General features: G+C 41.9%; 1 long non-coding RNA gene across 1 annotated transcript; it reads left to right on the top strand.

Annotated features, from left to right (window-relative positions):
- The first annotated feature begins 762 nt into the window (after nt 1-762).
- LOC121544448 lies at nt 763-4,543 on the top strand. Its single transcript, XR_005996118.1, has 3 exons — nt 763-926; nt 2,552-2,729; nt 4,351-4,543. It is a non-coding gene; the product is annotated as an uncharacterized LOC121544448 (long non-coding RNA).
- The last annotated feature ends 648 nt before the right edge of the window (nt 4,544-5,191 follow it).

The raw sequence follows: 5,191 nt of genomic DNA, 5'->3' as shown, positions 1-5,191 counted from the left end.
TTATGCTTAAACAGGCCCTTCAGGTCAAACACATGAATCCAGCTCATTCAGAGCTGTGCCTAAAACACGGTCCATGTGTTTTCTCAATAAAGCATTCAGTCCACTTTTAATTCAATTGTAATCAGATCTGTGCAACAATTTATCCTTTTAATCCCACTTTTACAAACTGTCTGTCTCACTCGCAATATATCCTATTCCCTCTCCCCCCTCTGTCTGTTTCTCACTATAGTTTGTGACACTTTCTGGTCCAACAGAAGCTTAATTTTTACCACCTTTGTTTACAGCAACAGACAGCCACACAAAGAGACATTAATGGACACTCCTCCCCTCTCATCTTCCATCCGTCTCATCTCTATCCCTCACTCCACACCCCGGATAAAGAATGAGGGAGGACAAGATGGGATCATCTTGTTATTCAACATCAAATGGAATATGTATTCATCCTTCCTCTAAAGTACAAAGCACTCTGGGCCTGTGAGGTTCGTCGGAGCAGGAAGAGACAAGTGATTGTTACAATCCCCCTTTTGTCTCTGTCTCGGCCATGGGAATCGAATGATGAAAGCCGTTGCCAATGCCTCGCTCCAGCTATGAATCACCCACTTGTTCTGTCCCTGTTTTGTGTTAGATGTTATAATGAGAGTTGTTTTGGATGGACGGGGGGACGAGGGGGGGACGGGAGGGGGGGTGATGGGAGAAGTGGTGATGGGGAGGAGGGGAAGGTTTCTGCTCAATTTCTGGAGCACTTGTCGAGTCACCTCATGGTTCAAGTGGTTGAAATCTTTAGTAGAGAGAGGATTTTTTTGTTTGTTGTTGAGTCAATTCCATTTTGATTCCTGTCGCCATAGGAATTATCGCCATAGTAATTCCTGGAAACTAATAAGTCGCTTTGGATAAAATCGTCTGCTAAATGGCATATTCTACAGCAGGTTGGTCAAAACAATTATTGTGATTGGTTGAGACTCGTTCTAAGCTGGTCTAAAAAAAACAGTTTAGCACGGGTATGACGCAAAAATACTTGTTTACTGTTCCACAGAGGTGTGGACTCGAGTCATGTGACTTGGACTCGAGTCAGACTCGAGTCATGAATTTGATGACTTCAGACTCGACTCGACAAAATGTACAAAGACTTGCAACTCGACTTGGACTTTAACATCAATGACTCGTGACTTGACTTGGACTTGCACCTTATGACTTGAGAAGACTTGCTACGAGGACTTGTAATGACTTGCAAAGGCTTGCTAAGAGGACTTGAAATGACTCGAAACTAAAATGTAGGACTTTGGACTCGACTTGAGACTTGATGGCTTTGACTTTTGACTCGACTTGGGACTTGCCTCATCTTTGACTCGACTTGACTCGGGACTCGAGGGCAAAGACTTGAGACTTACTTGTGACTTGCATAACAATGACTTTGTCCCACCTCTGCTGTTCCATCTGAAATACAACTGCGCTGTTCTTGATACCAGAGCAAAATACTAAAGACAACCAATAAGGATTTTATTAAACACATTACTTGCTTTGAGGCTAACATTTAGTTTGCAACAACAGGGGTTTGTACAAACGTTGCTGTTTGCCTCTCTGACCTTTGCAACATTGTCAGATTTTTTTTATGCGATCTCCACTTTCCCATAGAGAATGAACGTGTCAGGACGAGACAGACAGTTTTTCTGATACTGATATTTTTATGGATATATACAAATACATTTTAATAGAAATGTTAAAAAAATAAATGATGCTAGTTTGCTGTCTCTCCAGCTTCAGTTTGAAGTAATTGTTTGTTAGCTGTGTAGTTGGCTAGCTAGCAAGGGGGATGAGCCTGCAAAGCAACTACACTTGTTCGGCATGGCAACCTGGTAGTCAAACGGACGACCAGTCGGCTTGGCTGGCACCCTACATTTGTCGGGACTGTATCCTTGTGGAAGGATGAAATAGTCTGAATACATTTATCAAACTAAGGTTTTTAAAGAAAATATGTGACTCATTGTTTTTAATATTATGTTGTTAACCCCGTTGCAGAAAAGCAATTGTACACTCAAGGTTGTGGTAAACTACTTTCTTAGCACGGCTGTGCTGTGGTCGTACGTAAGAGGCCCTCTTGAGTACAACTGCTTTATATTATAACACATAGTAAGAGTTTTACAATAAGCTTACCATGGCCAATGTGCACCCATAATACAAGGCAGCTTGGTTCCTTTCCAAACTGCAACCAAAGTAACACCCAAGCTGTAGCACGCTCTGCCCTGCCCTGGACTTGAACTAGCAGCCTTCTAGTTACTGCTCAACCTCTGCAACCTCTTGGTTACCCCAAGAGTGTTATTGAATTTTTGATAACACACCCTCGTCAACAAGTCTAATATCTACTACCTTAATGGCTTCCAAAATGGGACAAGATCTTTCAATGACGTATTAGTAGCTTAGTAACCTTTGTCGTGGTGGAATGTGGTGCAGTCTGGGTGAGTGAATGGAGTAGAATTGACCTAACATTATGTAATGTTACATAGCATGATGGTAAAAAACTGCCCAGTCTTATGTGGAACACTTTCTTTCACAGGATCAGGACAGGACTTGGATGGATTGTGGTTGCCAACCTCAGCTCTGGACCGTCCAAGGTTATGCTGACCTTGAACAATATAATCAGGGCCTGAGTTTTCCCTGTTCAGGGCCCATATCCACAAAGCGTCTCAGAGGAGGAGTGCTGGACCCGTATCCACAAAACAATTTCAGAAAAAGTAATAGGAATCTGATTATAACCTGTTTTAAGACCCCAAAAAAGTAACACTTTACTTGACACCCAGCATCATAACACATTATTACATTTTAGTCATTTAGCAGACGCTCTTATCCAGAGCGACTTACAGTTAGTGAGCGCATACATTTGTTTTGTTTTTCATACTGGCCCCCCGTGGGAATCGAACCCACAACCCTGGCGTTGCAAGCGCCATGCTCTACCAGCTGAGCTACACGGGACACAATCATAACCATGTCATAATATGTCTGTTGCTCTGTTGCTGATGACTGGGATGAATGCAGGAGCAGATTTCAGGAGCAGGACAAGACACCCTCTTTTTAACTGATGACTGACGTAAGGGCCTGTGCACGATAGGCCTATCTGGGTTATATGATGGTCATAATGCTTCATGACAGTGTCATAAAGTGTATTTTCTGCAAGTTATTTAAAATATGATGAAAAAAACCATGACTGTAAATAATTAATTACAACAACAACAAAGGACTTAAGAAACAAACTTTCAAACGAAAGGAAACTTATTGGCAGGGACAAAACACATTTTTTAAAATTCTTATGTAGGTGTCATACATAACCAGCCATAAAATAACGCAATATATGTCACAACAGGTGTAAATATATGGGTCATGACAGTGTTATAACCATATCATGACAGGTTATGACAAGTTATGTCAGCTGTTATGACATATTATGACATGGTTATGACCGTGTCATAGCATGTTATGACGCTAGCTGTCAAGTAAAGTGTTACCAAAGAAACTCCCTGCTTAGGTTAGAGGATGTTAAGACACTGCCAGGACAAACTCATAAAAGTTTATCTCAGCTGGTAATCATGACAGTTTGAGGTACCACAAAGCAAAGATGGTGATGACACTCATTGACATTGTTGCAAATGATAGATAATAACATAGCCGCAGAAATAGTTTGGGGGTGCTGCGATTCTATTTTCTGGACAGATCTTTTTGCCCGTGCTGATGCTGCAGAAGGATATATCGGTCCGTTCTGGCACTGCAGAAGGCTATATCGGTCCTTGCTGGCGCTGCAGAAGGCTATATCGGTCCCGTGCTGGCACTGCAGAAGGCTATATCGGTCCCGTGCTGATGCTGCAGAAGGCTATATCGGTCCCGTGCTGGCGCTGCAGAAGGCTGTATCGGTCCCGTGCTGGTGCTGCAGAAGGCTATATCGGTCCGTGCTGGTGCTGCAGAAGGCTGTATCGGTCCGTGCTGATGCTGCAGAAGGCTATATCGGTCCCGTGCTGATGCTGCAGAAGGCTATATCGGTCCCGTGCTGGTGATGCAGAAGGCTATATCGGTCCCGTGCTGGCGCTGCAGAAGGCTGTATCGGTCCCGTGCTGGTGCTGCAGAAGGTTATATCGGTCCCGTGCTGGTGCTGCAGAAGGCTATATCGGTCCGTGCTGGTGCTGCAGAAGGCTATATCGGTCCGTGCTGGTGCTGCAGAAGGCTATATCGGTCCCGTGCTGGCGCTGCAGAAGACTATATCGGTCTGCTAATACAGGACTATTAAAGGCCCAGTGCCCTACTTATGTGAGAAAAGTAATAATATAATTGTTTTATTAATATATTTTTTCTATTCTGATTTTTCAGTGGGTGATGCAGCACTCTCAGCACCACTACTTCCTGCTGCTGTGGATAATAACCAATCGCAATGAGGCATCGCCAGCTGTAAACTCTATAAGCAACACGCTTCAGACAACCATGGTGAATGTGACTCTACATCAAGCTGTCATCAAGGCAAAGGGTGGCTATTTGAAGAATCTCAAATATAAAATATATTTTGATTTGTTTAAAAAAATGTTGGTCACTACATGATTCCATATGTGTTATTTCATAGTTCTGATGTCTTCACTATTATTCTACAATTTAGAAAATAGTAAAAATAAAGAAAAACCCTTGAATGAGTAGCTGTTCTAAAACTTTTGACCGGTAGTGTATATTTTAAAAAATGTGCATATTGCACTGAACAAACAGTATGATGGTTGTTAAAAGCGGAATTTTTATAATATTACCGTTATATCAACACACTCGTCACTTCCATTCAACAGCTCTAAATCGCTTTTGGCACAATAGACATCAATTCACTTGACAATAATGTTGCATAAAATGTTTGAAAGATCATTAATCACCGAACACATAGGCATGCCCAATTAAGATATATTTTTTAAGAACATGATATTTAGCTCCAAAAGGATAACTTGAAATAACATGATGCAGGTTAACGAAACAATCTACAAATATGTGATTATGTATTGGCCTAGTATTTAGGCATATCACGTGAATTAGGCTTCATGTAAACTCATTGTGAAAAGCGCAAGAGATACCTACTTTTGCATGTAGGTCTAGATTATTTATGGGTTGATTGCAATTGCCTGTCTATGGTGTAGGAACCACTGACATTTTCTATTTTGAAGACAACTGCTGGTAACTC

This window comes from Coregonus clupeaformis, chromosome 29 (assembly GCF_020615455.1).
Source record: "Coregonus clupeaformis isolate EN_2021a chromosome 29, ASM2061545v1, whole genome shotgun sequence".
NCBI classification, from domain to species: domain Eukaryota; kingdom Metazoa; phylum Chordata; class Actinopteri; order Salmoniformes; family Salmonidae; genus Coregonus; species Coregonus clupeaformis.
The sequence above is the reverse complement of the archived record's forward strand: the minus strand, read 5'-3'. Positions and strand labels throughout refer to the sequence as shown.